This window comes from Centropristis striata, chromosome 14 (genome assembly GCF_030273125.1).
Source record: "Centropristis striata isolate RG_2023a ecotype Rhode Island chromosome 14, C.striata_1.0, whole genome shotgun sequence".
NCBI classification, from domain to species: domain Eukaryota; kingdom Metazoa; phylum Chordata; class Actinopteri; order Perciformes; family Serranidae; genus Centropristis; species Centropristis striata.
The window spans coordinates 12,402,721-12,420,096 of record NC_081530.1 but is presented as its reverse complement, the minus strand read 5'-3'; the positions used below and the strand labels follow the sequence as shown (position 1 = coordinate 12,420,096).

The following is a 17,376-nucleotide window of genomic DNA, read 5'->3' as shown; positions in this document are numbered from 1 at the left end:
GTCCTTTGTTGACGTGCCTCTCAGTGGTATGACGGGTATTGACAATGTCGCTCTTTTGGGGATCGTGAATATGACAAACATAATAGAAAACAAGTACAAGGAGCTTGACACAGAGAAAAAAGGTGTTTGGCTTCCTTCCAAGAATACGAACACAGCCCAGACTCCAGTTAGACATCAACATTGAGGGTCAGGGTTCGTCCGCCACTGCTGAACAGATGGTGGTACCATTCTGGTGTGCAGTGCAACAGGTGCTTCTTTGGTCTGTCTTGGTGAACAATGAGCACGTGGTAGAAAAGGAAACTCTCCCCGTCTGGGAATCGAACCCCTATCTTCCACGAGACAGGCGGAGATACTGTCCATTATACTAACGAGGACTGCGCCAGCGGTGTTTTGGGCACGTCAACAGCAGGGGGCGCTGTTTCCGCATTTACAGGGAGTGTGCAGAGACATGGACAAGAAACCATGAGGTGTGACTGAATCCAGGTTCAAATCTCTCATCTGATCTCTCTATAGCCCAATTAAACATGTTGTCTTGCTTGTAATGCAGGCGCATTAGGGCAGTAATGTCCGTGCAGGGGCTTACTGTCGGTTTCCGTAGTGTAGCGGTTATCACGTTCGCCTAACACGCGAAAGGTCCCCGGCTCGAAACCGGGCGGAAACACAGTTCTTTGCTCATGTTGACTCTCACAGAAAGGTCCCTGGCCCAAAATCGGGTGGAAACACAGTTCTTTGCTCATGTTGCCTCTCAAAGAAAGGTCACCGGGCGGAAAGACAGTTCTTTGCTCATGTTGACTCTCACATAATCAGACTCTATTGAAGTGAATTGACAGTCATTTGTATAATAAGTGAATAAGTGTGTAATATCTGTCCTGTATGCAGCTGGTGCCTTCATCTCCTCCCTCTTCTACCAATCTGTCCTTTGTTGAAGTGCTTGTCATTCGTGGATCAGTAGTGTGACTTTATTAACACTGTCGCTCTTTTGGGGATCGTATCCATGAAGATGACAAACATAATGGAAGACAAGGACAAGGAGCTTGACACAGAGAAAAAAGGAGTTTGGCTTCCTTCCAAGAATACGAACACAGCCCAGACTCCAGTTACACATCGACATTGAGGGTCAGGCTTCGTCCGCCACTGCTGAACAGATGGTGGTACCATTCTGGTGTGCTTCTTTGGTCTTTCTTGGTGAACAATGAGTAGGTGGTAGAAAAGGAAACTCTCCCCGTCGGGGAATCGAACCCCGATCTTCCGCGTGACAGGCGGAGATACTGTCCATTATACTAACGAGGACTGCGCGATCTGTTTTTTTGGCACGTCAACAGCAGGGGGCGTTGTTTCCACATTTGCAGGGAGTCTGCAGAGACATGGACTCGGCACCATCAGTTGTGACTGAATCCAGGTTCAAATCTCTCATCTGATCTCCATATATCCCAATCAACCAAGTTGTTTTGCTTCTATTAGGGCAGTCATGTCCGTGGAAAGGGACATCGTCGGTTTCCGTAGTGTAGCGGTTATCACGTTAGCCTCACACGCGAAAGGTCCCTGGCTCGAAACCGGGCGGAAACACAGTTCTTTGCTCATGTTGACTCTCAAAGAAAGGTCACCGGGCGGAAAGACAGTTCTTTGCTCATGTTGACTATCACAGAATCAGACTTTGTTGAGGTGAATTGACAGTAATTTGTATAATAGATGAGTGGAGAGAAGCGCTGGTAGAGTTAGTGTTACCATGTGTCCTGCATGCAGCTGGTGCTTTCATCTCGTCCACCATCTACCAATCTGTCCTTTGTTGACGTGCCTCTCAGTGGTATGACTGGTATTGACAATGTCGCTCTTTTGGGGATCGTGAATATGACAAACATAATGGAAAACAAGTACAAGGAGCTTGACACAGAGAAAAAAGGTGTTTGGCTTCCTTCCAAGAATACGAACACAGCCCAGACTCCAGTTAGACATCGACATTGAGGGTCAGGGTTCGTCCGCCACTGCTGAACAGATGGTGGTACCATTCTGGTGTGCATTGCAACAGGTGCTTCTTTGGTCTGTCTTGGTGAACAATGAGCACGTGGTAGAAAAGGAAACTCTCCCCGTCTGGGAATCGAACCCCTATCTTCCACGAGACAGGCGGAGATACTGTCCATTATACTAACGAGGACTGCGCCAGCGGTGTTTTGGGCACGTCAACAGCAGGGGGCGCTGTTTCCGCATTTACAGGGAGTGTGCAGAGACATGGACAAGAAACCATGAGGTGTGACTGAATCCAGGTTCAAATCTCTCATCTGATCTCTCTATAGCCCAATTAAACATGTTGTCTTGCTTGTAATGCAGGCGCATTAGGGCAGTAATGTCCGTGCAGGGGCTTACTGTCGGTTTCCGTAGTGTAGCAGTTATCACGTTCGCCTAACACGCGAAAGGTCCCTGGCTCGAAACCGGGCGGAAACACAGTTCTTTGCTCATGTTGACTCTCACAGAAAGGTCCCTGGCCCAAAATCGGGTGGAAACACAGTTCTTTGCTCATGTTGACTCTCACAGAAAGGTCCCTGGCCCAAAATCGGGTGGAAACACAGTTCTTTGCTCATGTTGACTCTCAAAGAAAGGTCACCGGGCGGAAAGACAGTTCTTTGCTCATGTTGACTATCACAGAATCAGACTTTGTTGAGGTGAATTGACAGTAATTTGTATAATAGATGAGTGGAGAGAAGCGCTGGTAGAGTTAGTGTTACCATGTGTCCTGCATGCAGCTGGTGCTTTCATCTCGTCCACCATCTACCAATCTGTCCATTGTTGACGTGCCTCTCAGTGGTATGACTGGTATTGACAATGTCGCTCTTTTGGGGATCGTGAATATGACAAACATAATGGAAAACAAGTACAAGGAGCTTGACACAGAGAAAAAAGGTGTTTGGCTTCCTTCCAAGAATACGAACACAGCCCAGACTCCAGTTAGACATCGACATTGAGGGTCAGGGTTCGTCCGCCACTGCTGAACAGATGGTGGTACCATTCTGGTGTGCAGTGCAACAGGTGCTTCTTTGGTCTGTCTTGGTGAACAATGAGCACGTGGTAGAAAAGGAAACTCTCCCCGTCTGGGAATCGAACCCCTATCTTCCACGAGACAGGCGGAGATACTGTCCATTATACTAACGAGGACTGCGCCAGCGGTGTTTTGGGCACGTCAACAGCAGGGGGCGCTGTTTCCGCATTTACAGGGAGTGTGCAGAGACATGGACAAGAAACCATGAGGTGTGACTGAATCCAGGTTCAAATCTCTCATCTGATCTCTCTATAGCCCAATTAAACATGTTGTCTTGCTTGTAATGCAGGCGCATTAGGGCAGTAATGTCCGTGCAGGGGCTTACTGTCGGTTTCCGTAGTGTAGCGGTTATCACGTTCGCCTAACACGCGAAAGGTCCCCGGCTCGAAACCGGGCGGAAACACAGTTCTTTGCTCATGTTGACTCTCACAGAAAGGTCCCTGGCCCAAAATCGGGTGGAAACACAGTTCTTTGCTCATGTTGCCTCTCAAAGAAAGGTCACCGGGCGGAAAGACAGTTCTTTGCTCATGTTGACTCTCACATAATCAGACTCTATTGAAGTGAATTGACAGTCATTTGTATAATAAGTGAATAAGTGTGTAATATCTGTCCTGTATGCAGCTGGTGCCTTCATCTCCTCCCTCTTCTACCAATCTGTCCTTTGTTGAAGTGCTTGTCATTCGTGGATCAGTAGTGTGACTTTATTAACACTGTCGCTCTTTTGGGGATCGTATCCATGAAGATGACAAACATAATGGAAGACAAGGACAAGGAGCTTGACACAGAGAAAAAAGGAGTTTGGCTTCCTTCCAAGAATACGAACACAGCCCAGACTCCAGTTACACATCGACATTGAGGGTCAGGCTTCGTCCGCCACTGCTGAACAGATGGTGGTACCATTCTGGTGTGCTTCTTTGTTCTTTCTTGGTGAACAATGAGTAGGTGGTAGAAAAGGAAACTCTCCCCGTCGGGGAATCGAACCCCAATCTTCCGCGTGACAGGCGGAGATACTGTCCATTATACTAACGAGGACTGCGCGATCTGTTTTTTTGGCACGTCAACAGCAGGGGGCGCTGTTTCCACATTTGCAGGGAGTCTGCAGAGACATGGACTCGGCACCATCAGTTGTGACTGAATCCAGGTTCAAATCTCTCATCTGATCTCCATATATCCCAATCAACCAAGTTGTTTTGCTTCTATTAGGGCAGTCATGTCCGTGGAAAGGGACATAGTCGGTTTCCGTAGTGTAGCGGTTATCACGTTCGCCTCACACGCGAAAGGTCCCTGGCTCGAAACCGGGCGGAAACACATTTCTTTGCTCATGTTGACTATCACAGAATCAGACTTTGTTGAGGTGAATTGACAGTAATTTGTATAATAGATGAGTGGAGAGAAGCGCTGGTAGAGTTAGTGTTACCATGTGTCCTGCATGCAGCTGGTGCTTTCATCTCGTCCACCATCTACCAATCTGTCCTTTGTTGACGTGCCTCTCAGTGGTATGACTGGTATTGACAATGTCGCTCTTTTGGGGATCGTGAATATGACAAACATAATGGAAAACAAGTACAAGGAGCTTGACACAGAGAAAAAAGGTGTTTGGCTTCCTTCCAAGAATACGAACACAGCCCAGACTCCAGTTAGACATCGACATTGAGGGTCAGGGTTCGTCCGCCACTGCTGAACAGATGGTGGTACCATTCTGGTGTGCAGTGCAACAGGTGCTTCTTTGGTCTGTCTTGGTGAACAATGAGCACGTTGTAGAAAAGGAAACTCTCCCCGTCTGGGAATCGAACCCCTATCTTCCACGAGACAGGCGGAGATACTGTCCATTATACTAACGAGGACTGCGCCAGCGGTGTTTTGGGCACGTCAATAGCAGGGGGCGCTGTTTCCGCATTTACAGGGAGTGTGCAGAGACATGGACAAGAAACCATGAGGTGTGACTGAATCCAGGTTCAAATCTCTCATCTGATCTCTCTATAGCCCAATTAAACATGTTGTCTTGCTTGTAATGCAGGCGCATTAGGGCAGTAATGTCCGTGCAGGGGCTTACTGTCGGTTTCCGTAGTGTAGCGGTTATCACGTTCGCCTAACACGCGAAAGGTCCCCGGCTCGAAACCGGGCGGAAACACAGTTCTTTGCTCATGTTGACTCTCACAGAAAGGTCCCTGGCCCAAAATCGGGTGGAAACACAGTTCTTTGCTCATGTTGACTCTCAAAGAAAGGTCACCGGGCGGAAAGACAGTTCTTTGCTCATGTTGACTCTCACATAATCAGACTCTATTGAAGTGAATTGACAGTCATTTGTATAATAAGTGAATAAGTGCGTAATATCTGTCCTGTATGCAGCTGGTGCCTTCATCTCCTCCCTCTTCTACCAATCTGTCCTTTGTTGAAGTGCTTGTCATTCGTGGATCAGTAGTGTGACTTTATTAACACTGTCGCTCTTTTGGGGATCGTATCCATGAAGATGACAAACATAATGGAAGACAAGGACAAGGAGCTTGACACAGAGAAAAAAGGAGTTTGGCTTCCTTCCAAGAATACGAACACAGCCCAGACTCCAGTTACACATCGACATTGAGGGTCAGGCTTCGTCCGCCACTGCTGAACAGATGGTGGTACCATTCTGGTGTGCTTCTTTGGTCTTTCTTGGTGAACAATGAGTAGGTGGTAGAAAAGGAAACTCTCCCCGTCGGGGAATCGAACCCCGATCTTCCGCGTGACAGGCGGAGATACTGTCCATTATACTAACGAGGACTGCACGATCTGTTTTTTTGGCACGTCAACAGCAGGGGGCGCTGTTTCCACATTTGCAGGGAGTCTGCAGAGACATGGACTCGGCACCATCAGTTGTGACTGAATCCAGGTTCAAATCTCTCATCTGATCTCCATATATCCCAATCAACCAAGTTGTTTTGCTTCTATTAGGGCAGTCATGTCCGTGGAAAGGGACATAGTCGGTTTCCGTAGTGTAGCGGTTAACACGTTCGCCTCACACGCGAAAGGTCCCTGGCTCGAAACCGGGCGGAAACACATTTCTTTGCTCATGTTGACTATCACAGAATCAGACTTTGTTGAGGTGAATTGACAGTAATTTGTATAATAGATGAGTGGAGAGAAGCGCTGGTAGAGTTAGTGTTACCATGTGTCCTGCATGCAGCTGGTGCTTTCATCTCGTCCACCATCTACCAATCTGTCCTTTGTTGACGTGCCTCTCAGTGGTATGACTGGTATTGACAATGTCGCTCTTTTGGGGATCGTGAATATGACAAACATAATGGAAAACAAGTACAAGGAGCTTGACACAGAGAAAAAAGGTGTTTGGCTTCCTTCCAAGAATACGAACACAGCCCAGACTCCAGTTAGACATCGACATTGAGGGTCAGGGTTCGTCCGCCACTGCTGAACAGATGGTGGTACCTTTCTGGTGTGCAGTGCAACAGGTGCTTCTTTGGTCTGTCTTGGTGAACAATGAGCACGTGGTAGAAAAGGAAACTCTCCCCGTCTGGGAATCGAACCCCTATCTTCCACGAGACAGGCGGAGATACTGTCCATTATACTAACGAGGACTGCGCCAGCGGTGTTTTGGGCACGTCAACAGCAGGGGGCGCTGTTTCCGCATTTACAGGGAGTGTGCAGAGACATGGACAAGAAACCATGAGGTGTGACTGAATCCAGGTTCAAATCTCTCATCTGATCTCTCTATAGCCCAATTAAACATGTTGTCTTGCTTGTAATGCAGGCGCATTAGGGCAGTAATGTCCGTGCAGGGGCTTACTGTCGGTTTCCGTAGTGTAGCGGTTATCACGTTCGCCTAACACGCGAAAGGTCCCCGGCTCGAAACCGGGCGGAAACACAGTTCTTTGCTCATGTTGACTCTCACAGAAAGGTCCCTGGCCCAAAATCGGGTGGAAACACAGTTCTTTGCTCATGTTGACTCTCACAGAAAGGTCCCTGGCCCAAAATCGGGTGGAAACACAGTTCTTTGCTCATGTTGACTCTCAAAGAAAGGTCACCGGGCGGAAAGACAGTTCTTTGCTCATGTTGACTCTCACATAATCAGACTCTATTGAAGTGAATTGACAGTCATTTGTATAATAAGTGAATAAGTGCGTAATATCTGTCCTGTATGCAGCTGGTGCCTTCATCTCCTCCCTCTTCTACCAATCTGTCCTTTGTTGAAGTGCTTGTCATTCGTGGATCAGTAGTGTGACTTTATTAACACTGTCGCTCTTTTGGGGATCGTATCCATGAAGATGACAAACATAATGGAAGACAAGGACAAGGAGCTTGACACAGAGAAAAAAGGAGTTTGGCTTCCTTCCAAGAATACGAACACAGCCCAGACTCCAGTTACACATCGACATTGAGGGTCAGGCTTCGTCCGCCACTGCTGAACAGATGGTGGTACCATTCTGGTGTGCTTCTTTGGTCTTTCTTGGTGAACAATGAGTAGGTGGTAGAAAAGGAAACTCTCCCCGTCGGGGAATCGAACCCCGATCTTCCGCGTGACAGGCGGAGATACTGTCCATTATACTAACGAGGACTGCGCCATCTGTTTTTTTGGCACGTCAACAGCAGGGGGCGCTGTTTCCACATTTGCAGGGAGTCTGCAGAGACATGGACTCGGCACCATCAGTTGTGACTGAATCCAGGTTCAAATCTCTCATCTGATCTCCATATATCCCAATCAACCAAGTTGTTTTGCTTCTATTAGGGCAGTCATGTCCGTGGAAAGGGACATAGTCGGTTTCCGTAGTGTAGCGGTTATCACGTTCGCCTCACACGCGAGATGTCCCCGGCTCGAAACCGGGCGGAAACAAGTTTCTTTGCTCATGTTGACTATCACAGAATCAGACTTTGTTGAGGTGAATTGACAGTAATTTGTATAATAGATGAGTGGAGAGAAGCGCTGGTAGAGTTAGTGTTACCATGTGTCCTGCATGCAGCTGGTGCCTTCATCTCGTCCACCATCTACCAATCTGTCCTTTGTTGACGTGCCTCTCAGTGGTATGACGGGTATTGACAATGTCGCTCTTTTGGGGATCGTGAATATGACAAACATAATGGAAAACAAGTACAAGGAGCTTGACACAGAGAAAAAAGGTGTTTGGCTTCCTTCCAAGAATACGAACACAGCCCAGACTCCAGTTAGACATCGACATTGAGGGTCAGGGTTCGTCCGCCACTGCTGAACAGACGGTGGTACCATTCTGGTGTGCAGTGCAACAGGTGCTTCTTTGGTCTGTCTTGGTGAACAATGAGCACGTGGTAGAAAAGGAAACTCTCCCCGTCTGGGAATCGAACCCCTGTCTTCCACGAGACAGGCGGAGATACTGTCCATTATACTAACGAGGACTGCGCCAGCGGTGTTTTGGGCACGTCAACAGCAGGGGGCGCTGTTTCCGCATTTACAGGGAGTGTGCAGAGACATGGACAAGAAACCATGAGGTGTGACTGAATCCAGGTTCAAATCTCTCATCTGATCTCTCTATAGCCCAATTAAACATGTTGTCTTGCTTGTAATGCAGGCGCATTAGGGCAGTAATGTCCGTGCAGGGACTTACTGTCGTTTTCCGTAGTGTAGCGGTTATCACGTTCGCCTAACACGCGAAAGGTCCCTGGCTCGAAACTGGGCGGAATCACAGTTCTTTGCTCATGTTGACTCTCACAGAAAGGTCCCTGGCCCAAAATTGGGTGGAAACACAGTTCTTTGCTCATGTTGACTCTCAAAGAAAGGTCACCGGGCGGAAAGACAGTTCTTTGCTCATGTTGACTCTCACATAATCAGACTCTATTGAAGTGAATTGACAGTCATTTGTATAATAAGTGAATAAGTGTGTAATATCTGTCCTGTATGCAGCTGGTGCCTTCATCTCCTCCCTCTTCTACCAATCTGTCCTTTGTTGAAGTGCTTGTCATTCGTGGATCAGTAGTGTGACTTTATTAACACTGTCGCTCTTTTGGGGATCGTATCCATGAAGATCACAAACATAATGGAAGACAAGGACAAGGAGCTTGACACAGAGAAAAAAAGGAGTTTGGCTTCCTTCCAAGAATACGAACACAGCCCAGACTCCAGTTACACATCGACATTGAGGGTCAGGCTTCGTCCGCCACTGCTGAACAGATGGTGGTACCATTCTGGTGTGCTTCTTTGGTCTTTCTTGGTGAACAATGAGTAGGTGGTAGAAAAGGAAACTCTCCACGTCGGGGAATCGAACCCCGATCTTCCGCGTGACAGGCGGAGATACTGTCCATTATACTAACGAGGACTGCGCGATCTGTTTTTTTGGCACGTCAACAGCAGGGGGCGCTGTTTCCACATTTGCAGGGAGTCTGCAGAGACATGGACTCGGCACCATCAGTTGTGACTGAATCCAGGTTCAAATCTCTCATCTGATCTCCATATATCCCAATCAACCAAGTTGTTTTGCTTCTATTAGGGCAGTCATGTCCGTGGAAAGGGACATAGTCAGTTTCCGTAGTGTAGCGGTTATCACGTTCGCCTCACACGCGAAAGGTCCCTGGCTCGAAACCGGGCGGAAACACATTTCTTTGCTCATGTTGACTATCACAGAATCAGACTTTGTTGAGGTGAATTGACAGTAATTTGTATAATAGATGAGTGGAGAGAAGCGCTGGTAGAGTAAGTGTTACCATGTGTCCTGCATGCAGCTGGTGCCTTCATCTCGTCCACCATCTACCAATCTGTCCTTTGTTGACGTGCCTCTCAGTGGTATGACTGGTATTGACAATGTCGCTCTTTTGGGGATCGTGAATATGACAAACATAATGGAAAACAAGTACAAGGAGCTTGACACAGAGAAAAAAGGTGTTTGGCTTCCTTCCAAGAATACGAACACAGCCCAGACTCCAGTTAGACATCGACATTGAGGGTCAGGGTTCGTCCGCCACTGCTGAACAGATGGTGGTACCATTCTGGTGTGCAGTGCAACAGGTGCTTCTTTGGTCTGTCTTGGTGAACAATGAGCACGTGGTAGAAAAGGAAACTCTCCCCGTCTGGGAATCGAACCCCTATCTTCCACGAGACAGGCGGAGATACTGTCCATTATACTAACGAGGACTGCGCCAGCGGTGTTTTGGGCACGTCAACAGCAGGGGGCGCTGTTTCCGCATTTACAGGGAGTGTGCAGAGACATGGACAAGAAACCATGAGGTGTGACTGAATCCAGGTTCAAATCTCTCATCTGATCTCTCTATAGCCCAATTAAACATGTTGTCTTGCTTGTAATGCAGGCGCATTAGGGCAGTAATGTCCGTGCAGGGGCTTACTGTCGGTTTCCGTAGTGTAGCGGTTATCACGTTCGCCTAACACGCGAAAGGTCCCCGGCTCGAAACCGGGCGGAAACACAGTTCTTTGCTCATGTTGACTCTCACAGAAAGGTCCCTGGCCCAAAATCGGGTGGAAACACAGTTCTTTGCTCATGTTGCCTCTCAAAGAAAGGTCACCGGGCGGAAAGACAGTTCTTTGCTCATGTTGACTCTCACATAATCAGACTCTATTGAAGTGAATTGACAGTCATTTGTATAATAAGTGAATAAGTGTGTAATATCTGTCCTGTATGCAGCTGGTGCCTTCATCTCCTCCCTCTTCTACCAATCTGTCCTTTGTTGAAGTGCTTGTCATTCGTGGATCAGTAGTGTGACTTTATTAACACTGTCGCTCTTTTGGGGATCGTATCCATGAAGATGACAAACATAATGGAAGACAAGGACAAGGAGCTTGACACAGAGAAAAAAGGAGTTTGGCTTCCTTCCAAGAATACGAACACAGCCCAGACTCCAGTTACACATCGACATTGAGGGTCAGGCTTCGTCCGCCACTGCTGAACAGATGGTGGTACCATTCTGGTGTGCTTCTTTGGTCTTTCTTGGTGAACAATGAGTAGGTGGTAGAAAAGGAAACTCTCCCCGTCGGGGAATCGAACCCCGATCTTCCGCGTGACAGGCGGATACTGTCCATTATACTAACGAGGACTGCACGATCTGTTTTTTTGGCACGTCAACAGCAGGGGGCGCTGTTTCCACATTTGCAGGGAGTCTGCAGAGACATGGACTCGGCACCATCAGTTGTGACTGAATCCAGGTTCAAATCTCTCATCTGATCTCCATATATCCCAATCAACCAAGTTGTTTTGCTTCTATTAGGGCAGTCATGTCCGTGGAAAGGGACATAGTCGGTTTCCGTAGTGTAGCGGTTAACACGTTCGCCTCACACGCGAAAGGTCCCTGGCTCGAAACCGGGCGGAAACACATTTCTTTGCTCATGTTGACTATCACAGAATCAGACTTTGTTGAGGTGAATTGACAGTAATTTGTATAATAGATGAGTGGAGAGAAGCGCTGGTAGAGTTAGTGTTACCATGTGTCCTGCATGCAGCTGGTGCTTTCATCTCGTCCACCATCTACCAATCTGTCCTTTGTTGACGTGCCTCTCAGTGGTATGACTGGTATTGACAATGTCGCTCTTTTGGGGATCGTGAATATGACAAACATAATGGAAAACAAGTACAAGGAGCTTGACACAGAGAAAAAAGGTGTTTGGCTTCCTTCCAAGAATACGAACACAGCCCAGACTCCAGTTAGACATCGACATTGAGGGTCAGGGTTCGTCCGCCACTGCTGAACAGATGGTGGTACCATTCTGGTGTGCAGTGCAACAGGTGCTTCTTTGGTCTGTCTTGGTGAACAATGAGCACGTGGTAGAAAAGGAAACTCTCCCCGTCTGGGAATCGAACCCCTATCTTCCACGAGACAGGCGGAGATACTGTCCATTATACTAACGAGGACTGCGCCAGCGGTGTTTTGGGCATGTCAATAGCAGGGGGCGCTGTTTCCGCATTTACAGGGAGTGTGCAGAGACATGGACAAGAAACCATGAGGTGTGACTGAATCCAGGTTCAAATCTCTCATCTGATCTCTCTATAGCCCAATTAAACATGTTGTCTTGCTTGTAATGCAGGCGCATTAGGGCAGTAATGTCCGTGCAGGGGCTTACTGCCGGTTTCCGTAGTGTAGCGGTTATCACGTTCGCCTAACACGCGAAAGGTCCCCGGCTCGAAACCGGGCGGAAACACAGTTCTTTGCTCATGTTGACTCTCACAGAAAGGTCCCTGGCCCAAAATCGGGTGGAAACACAGTTCTTTGCTCATGTTGACTCTCAAAGAAAGGTCACCGGGCGGAAAGACAGTTCTTTGCTCATGTTGACTCTCACATAATCAGACTCTATTGAAGTGAATTGACAGTCATTTGTATAATAAGTGAATAAGTGTGTAATATCTGTCCTGTATGCAGCTGGTGCCTTCATCTCCTCCCTCTACTACCAATCTGTCCTTTGTTGAAGTGCTTGTCATTCGTGGATCAGTAGTGTGACTTTATTAACACTGTCGCTCTTTTGGGGATCGTATCCATGAAGATGACAAACATAATGGAAGACAAGGACAAGGAGCTTGACACAGAGAAAAAAGGAGTTTGGCTTCCTTCCAAGAATACGAACACAGCCCAGACTCCAGTTACACATCGACATTGAGGGTCAGGCTTCGTCCGCCACTGCTGAACAGATGGTGGTACCATTCTGGTGTGCTTCTTTGGTCTTTCTTGGTGAACAATGAGTAGGTGGTAGAAAAGGAAACTCTCCCCGTCGGGGAATCGAACCCCGATCTTCCGCGTGACAGGCGGATATACTGTCCATTATACTAACGAGGACTGCGCGATCTGTTTTTTTGGCACGTCAACAGCAGGGGGCGCTGTTTCCACATTTGCAGGGAGTCTGCAGAGACATGGACTCGGCACCATCAGTTGTGACTGAATCCAGGTTCAAATCTCTCATCTGATCTCCATATATCCCAATCAACCAAGTTGTTTTGCTTCTATTAGGGCAGTCATGTCCGTGGAAAGGGACATAGTCGGTTTCCGTAGTGCAGCGGTTATCACGTTCGCCTCACACGCGAAAGGTCCCCGGCTTGAAACCGGGCGGAAACACATTTCTTTGCTCATGTTGACTATCACAGAATCAGACTTTGTTGAGGTGAATTGACAGTAATTTGTATAATAGATGAGTGGAGAGAAGCGCTGGTAGAGTTAGTGTTACCATGTGTCCTGCATGCAGCTGGTGCTTTCATCTCGTCCACCATCTACCAATCTGTCCTTTGTTGACGTGCCTCTCAGTGGTATGACTGGTATTGACAATGTCGCTCTTTTGGGGATCGTGAATATGACAAACATAATGGAAAACAAGTACAAGGAGCTTGACACAGAGAAAAAAGGTGTTTGGCTTCCTTCCAAGAATACGAACACAGCCCAGACTCCAGTTAGACATCGACATTGAGGGTCAGGGTTCGTCCGCCACTGCTGAACAGATGGTGGTACCATTCTGGTGTGCAGTGCAACAGGTGCTTCTTTGGTCTGTCTTGGTGAACAATGAGCACGTGGTAGAAAAGGAAACTCTCCCCGTCTGGGAATCGAACCCCTATCTTCCACGAGACAGGCGGAGATACTGTCCATTATACTAACGAGGACTGCGCCAGCGGTGTTTTGGGCACGTCAACAGCAGGGGGCGCTGTTTCCGCATTTACAGGGAGTGTGCAGAGACATGGACAAGAAACCATGAGGTGTGACTGAATCCAGGTTCAAATCTCTCATCTGATCTCTCTATAGCCCAATTAAACATGTTGTCTTGCTTGTAATGCAGGCGCATTAGGGCAGTAATGTCCGTGCAGGGGCTTACTGTCGGTTTCCGTAGTGTAGCGGTTATCACGTTCGCCTAACACGCGAAAGGTCCCCGGCTCGAAACCGGGCGGAAACACAGTTCTTTGCTCATGTTGACTCTCACAGAAAGGTCCCTGGCCCAAAATCGGGTGGAAACACAGTTCTTTGCTCATGTTGCCTCTCAAAGAAAGGTCACCGGGCGGAAAGACAGTTCTTTGCTCATGTTGACTCTCACATAATCAGACTCTATTGAAGTGAATTGACAGTCATTTGTATAATAAGTGAATAAGTGTGTAATATCTGTCCTGTATGCAGCTGGTGCCTTCATCTCCTCCCTCTTCTACCAATCTGTCCTTTGTTGAAGTGCTTGTCATTCGTGGATCAGTAGTGTGACTTTATTAACACTGTCGCTCTTTTGGGGATCGTATCCATGAAGATGACAAACATAATGGAAGACAAGGACAAGGAGCTTGACACAGAGAAAAAAGGAGTTTGGCTTCCTTCCAAGAATACGAACACAGCCCAGACTCCAGTTACACATCGACATTGAGGGTCAGGCTTCGTCCGCCACTGCTGAACAGATGGTGGTACCATTCTGGTGTGCTTCTTTGGTCTTTCTTGGTGAACAATGAGTAGGTGGTAGAAAAGGAAACTCTCCCCGTCGGGGAATCGAACCCCGATCTTCCGCGTGACAGGCGGATACTGTCCATTATACTAACGAGGACTGCACGATCTGTTTTTTTGGCACGTCAACAGCAGGGGGCGCTGTTTCCACATTTGCAGGGAGTCTGCAGAGACATGGACTCGGCACCATCAGTTGTGACTGAATCCAGGTTCAAATCTCTCATCTGATCTCCATATATCCCAATCAACCAAGTTGTTTTGCTTCTATTAGGGCAGTCATGTCCGTGGAAAGGGACATAGTCGGTTTCCGTAGTGTAGCGGTTAACACGTTCGCCTCACACGCGAAAGGTCCCTGGCTCGAAACCGGGCGGAAACACATTTCTTTGCTCATGTTGACTATCACAGAATCAGACTTTGTTGAGGTGAATTGACAGTAATTTGTATAATAGATGAGTGGAGAGAAGCGCTGGTAGAGTTAGTGTTACCATGTGTCCTGCATGCAGCTGGTGCTTTCATCTCGTCCACCATCTACCAATCTGTCCTTTGTTGACGTGCCTCTCAGTGGTATGACTGGTATTGACAATGTCGCTCTTTTGGGGATCGTGAATATGACAAACATAATGGAAAACAAGTACAAGGAGCTTGACACAGAGAAAAAAGGTGTTTGGCTTCCTTCCAAGAATACGAACACAGCCCAGACTCCAGTTAGACATCGACATTGAGGGTCAGGGTTCGTCCGCCACTGCTGAACAGATGGTGGTACCATTCTGGTGTGCAGTGCAACAGGTGCTTCTTTGGTCTGTCTTGGTGAACAATGAGCACGTGGTAGAAAAGGAAACTCTCCCCGTCTGGGAATCGAACCCCTATCTTCCACGAGACAGGCGGAGATACTGTCCATTATACTAACGAGGACTGCGCCAGCGGTGTTTTGGGCACGTCAACAGCAGGGGGCGCTGTTTCCGCATTTACAGGGAGTGTGCAGAGACATGGACAAGAAACCATGAGGTGTGACTGAATCCAGGTTCAAATCTCTCATCTGATCTCTCTATAGCCCAATTAAACATGTTGTCTTGCTTGTAATGCAGGCGCATTAGGGCAGTAATGTCCGTGCAGGGGCTTACTGTCGGTTTCCGTAGTGTAGCGGTTATCACGTTCGCCTAACACGCGAAAGGTCCCCGGCTCGAAACCGGGCGGAAACACAGTTCTTTGCTCATGTTGACTCTCACAGAAAGGTCCCTGGCCCAAAATCGGGTGGAAACACAGTTCTTTGCTCATGTTGCCTCTCAAAGAAAGGTCACCGGGCGGAAAGACAGTTCTTTGCTCATGTTGACTCTCACATAATCAGACTCTATTGAAGTGAATTGACAGTCATTTGTATAATAAGTGAATAAGTGTGTATTATCTGTCCTGTATGCAGCTGGTGCCTTCATCTCCTCCCTCTTCTACCAATCTGTCCTTTGTTGAAGTGCTTGTCATTCGTGGATCAGTAGTGTGACTTTATTAACACTGTCGCTCTTTTGGGGATCGTATCCATGAAGATCACAAACATAATGGAAGACAAGGACAAGGAGCTTGACACAGAGAAAAAAGGAGTTTGGCTTCCTTCCAAGAATACGAACACAGCCCAGACTCCAGTTACACATCGACATTGAGGGTCAGGCTTCGTCCGCCACTGCTGAACAGATGGTGGTACCATTCTGGTGTGCTTCTTTGTTCTTTCTTGGTGAACAATAAGTAGGTGGTAGAAAAGGAAACTCTCCCCGTCGGGGAATCGAACCCCGATCTTCCGCGTGACAGGCGGAGATACTGTCCATTATACTAACGAGGACTGCGCGATCTGTTTTTTTGGCACGTCAACAGCAGGGGGCGCTGTTTCCACATTTGCAGGGAGTCTGCAGAGACATGGACTCGGCACCATCAGTTGTGACTGAATCCAGGTTCAAATCTCTCATCTGATCTCCATATATCCCAATCAACCAAGTTGTTTTGCTTCTATTAGGGCAGTCATGTCCGTGGAAAGGGACATAGTCGGTTTCCGTAGTGTAGCGGTTATCACGTTTGCCTCACACGTGAAAGGTCCCCGGCTTGAAACCGGGCGGAAACACATTTCTTTGCTCATGTTGACTATCACAGAATCAGACTTTGTTGAGGTGAATTGACAGTAATTTGTATAATAGATGAGTGGAGAGAAGCGCTGGTAGAGTTAGTGTTACCATGTGTCCTGCATGCAGCTGGTGCCTTCATCTCGTCCACCATCTACCAATCTGTCCTTTGTTGACGTGCCTCTCAGTGGTATGACGGGTATTGACAATGTCGCTCTTTTGGGGATCGTGAATATGACAAACATAATGGAAAACAAGTACAAGGAGCTTGACACAGAGAAAAAAGGTGTTTGGCTTCCTTCCAAGAATACGAACACAGCCCAGACTCCAGTTAGACATTGACATTGAGGGTCAGGGTTCGTCCGCCACTGCTGAACAGATGGTGGTACCATTCTGGTGTGCAGTGCAACAGGTGCTTCTTTGGTCTGTCTTGGTGAACAATGAGCACGTGGTAGAAAAGGAAACTCTCCCCGTCTGGGAATCGAACCCCTATCTTCCACGAGACAGGCGGAGATACTGTCCATTATACTAACGAGGACTGCGCCAGCGGTGTTTTGGGCACGTCAATAGCAGGGGGCGCTGTTTCCGCATGTACAGGGAGTGTGCAGAGACATGGACAAGAAACCATGAGGTGTGACTGAATCCAGGTTCAAATCTCTCATCTGATCTCTCTATAGCCCAATTAAACATGTTGTCTTGCTTGTAATGCAGGCGCATTAGGGCAGTAATGTCCGTGCAGGGGCTTACTGTCGGTTTCCGTAGTGTAGCGGTTATCACGTTCGCCTAACACGCGAAAGGTCCCCGGCTCGAAACCGGGCGGAAACACAGTTCTTTGCTCATGTTGACTCTCACAGAAAGGTCCCTGGCCCAAAATCGGGTGGAAAC

General features: G+C 47.9%; 23 non-coding genes across 23 annotated transcripts; 18 read left to right on the top strand and 5 right to left on the bottom strand.

Moving 5' to 3' along the window:
* Positions 1–588: 588 nt before the first annotated feature.
* On the top strand, positions 589–661 carry trnav-aac (transfer RNA valine (anticodon AAC)). Its single transcript has one exon. It is a non-coding gene; the product is annotated as a tRNA-Val (tRNA).
* Positions 662–1,218: 557 nt separating this feature from the next.
* trnad-guc (transfer RNA aspartic acid (anticodon GUC)) lies at positions 1,219–1,290 on the bottom strand. Its single transcript has one exon. It is a non-coding gene; the product is annotated as a tRNA-Asp (tRNA).
* Positions 1,291–1,493: 203 nt separating this feature from the next.
* Positions 1,494–1,566, top strand: trnav-cac (transfer RNA valine (anticodon CAC)). The gene has a single exon. It is a non-coding gene; the product is annotated as a tRNA-Val (tRNA).
* An 800-nt stretch (positions 1,567–2,366) lies between these two features.
* trnav-aac (transfer RNA valine (anticodon AAC)) lies at positions 2,367–2,439 on the top strand. The gene has a single exon. It is a non-coding gene; the product is annotated as a tRNA-Val (tRNA).
* Positions 2,440–3,361: 922 nt separating this feature from the next.
* trnav-aac (transfer RNA valine (anticodon AAC)) lies at positions 3,362–3,434 on the top strand. Its single transcript has one exon. It is a non-coding gene; the product is annotated as a tRNA-Val (tRNA).
* An 832-nt stretch (positions 3,435–4,266) lies between these two features.
* On the top strand, positions 4,267–4,339 carry trnav-cac (transfer RNA valine (anticodon CAC)). The gene has a single exon. It is a non-coding gene; the product is annotated as a tRNA-Val (tRNA).
* A 750-nt stretch (positions 4,340–5,089) lies between these two features.
* trnav-aac (transfer RNA valine (anticodon AAC)) lies at positions 5,090–5,162 on the top strand. Its single transcript has one exon. It is a non-coding gene; the product is annotated as a tRNA-Val (tRNA).
* Positions 5,163–5,719: 557 nt separating this feature from the next.
* On the bottom strand, positions 5,720–5,791 carry trnad-guc (transfer RNA aspartic acid (anticodon GUC)). The gene has a single exon. It is a non-coding gene; the product is annotated as a tRNA-Asp (tRNA).
* A 203-nt stretch (positions 5,792–5,994) lies between these two features.
* trnav-cac (transfer RNA valine (anticodon CAC)) lies at positions 5,995–6,067 on the top strand. The gene has a single exon. It is a non-coding gene; the product is annotated as a tRNA-Val (tRNA).
* Positions 6,068–6,817: 750 nt separating this feature from the next.
* trnav-aac (transfer RNA valine (anticodon AAC)) lies at positions 6,818–6,890 on the top strand. The gene has a single exon. It is a non-coding gene; the product is annotated as a tRNA-Val (tRNA).
* Positions 6,891–7,508: 618 nt separating this feature from the next.
* Positions 7,509–7,580, bottom strand: trnad-guc (transfer RNA aspartic acid (anticodon GUC)). Its single transcript has one exon. It is a non-coding gene; the product is annotated as a tRNA-Asp (tRNA).
* A 203-nt stretch (positions 7,581–7,783) lies between these two features.
* trnav-cac (transfer RNA valine (anticodon CAC)) lies at positions 7,784–7,856 on the top strand. Its single transcript has one exon. It is a non-coding gene; the product is annotated as a tRNA-Val (tRNA).
* A 1,656-nt stretch (positions 7,857–9,512) lies between these two features.
* trnav-cac (transfer RNA valine (anticodon CAC)) lies at positions 9,513–9,585 on the top strand. Its single transcript has one exon. It is a non-coding gene; the product is annotated as a tRNA-Val (tRNA).
* A 750-nt stretch (positions 9,586–10,335) lies between these two features.
* trnav-aac (transfer RNA valine (anticodon AAC)) lies at positions 10,336–10,408 on the top strand. The gene has a single exon. It is a non-coding gene; the product is annotated as a tRNA-Val (tRNA).
* Positions 10,409–11,238: 830 nt separating this feature from the next.
* Positions 11,239–11,311, top strand: trnav-cac (transfer RNA valine (anticodon CAC)). The gene has a single exon. It is a non-coding gene; the product is annotated as a tRNA-Val (tRNA).
* A 750-nt stretch (positions 11,312–12,061) lies between these two features.
* On the top strand, positions 12,062–12,134 carry trnav-aac (transfer RNA valine (anticodon AAC)). Its single transcript has one exon. It is a non-coding gene; the product is annotated as a tRNA-Val (tRNA).
* A 557-nt stretch (positions 12,135–12,691) lies between these two features.
* trnad-guc (transfer RNA aspartic acid (anticodon GUC)) lies at positions 12,692–12,763 on the bottom strand. Its single transcript has one exon. It is a non-coding gene; the product is annotated as a tRNA-Asp (tRNA).
* A 203-nt stretch (positions 12,764–12,966) lies between these two features.
* trnav-cac (transfer RNA valine (anticodon CAC)) lies at positions 12,967–13,039 on the top strand. The gene has a single exon. It is a non-coding gene; the product is annotated as a tRNA-Val (tRNA).
* Positions 13,040–13,789: 750 nt separating this feature from the next.
* Positions 13,790–13,862, top strand: trnav-aac (transfer RNA valine (anticodon AAC)). Its single transcript has one exon. It is a non-coding gene; the product is annotated as a tRNA-Val (tRNA).
* An 830-nt stretch (positions 13,863–14,692) lies between these two features.
* Positions 14,693–14,765, top strand: trnav-cac (transfer RNA valine (anticodon CAC)). The gene has a single exon. It is a non-coding gene; the product is annotated as a tRNA-Val (tRNA).
* Positions 14,766–15,515: 750 nt separating this feature from the next.
* Positions 15,516–15,588, top strand: trnav-aac (transfer RNA valine (anticodon AAC)). Its single transcript has one exon. It is a non-coding gene; the product is annotated as a tRNA-Val (tRNA).
* A 557-nt stretch (positions 15,589–16,145) lies between these two features.
* On the bottom strand, positions 16,146–16,217 carry trnad-guc (transfer RNA aspartic acid (anticodon GUC)). Its single transcript has one exon. It is a non-coding gene; the product is annotated as a tRNA-Asp (tRNA).
* A 1,026-nt stretch (positions 16,218–17,243) lies between these two features.
* trnav-aac (transfer RNA valine (anticodon AAC)) lies at positions 17,244–17,316 on the top strand. The gene has a single exon. It is a non-coding gene; the product is annotated as a tRNA-Val (tRNA).
* The last annotated feature ends 60 nt before the right edge of the window (positions 17,317–17,376 follow it).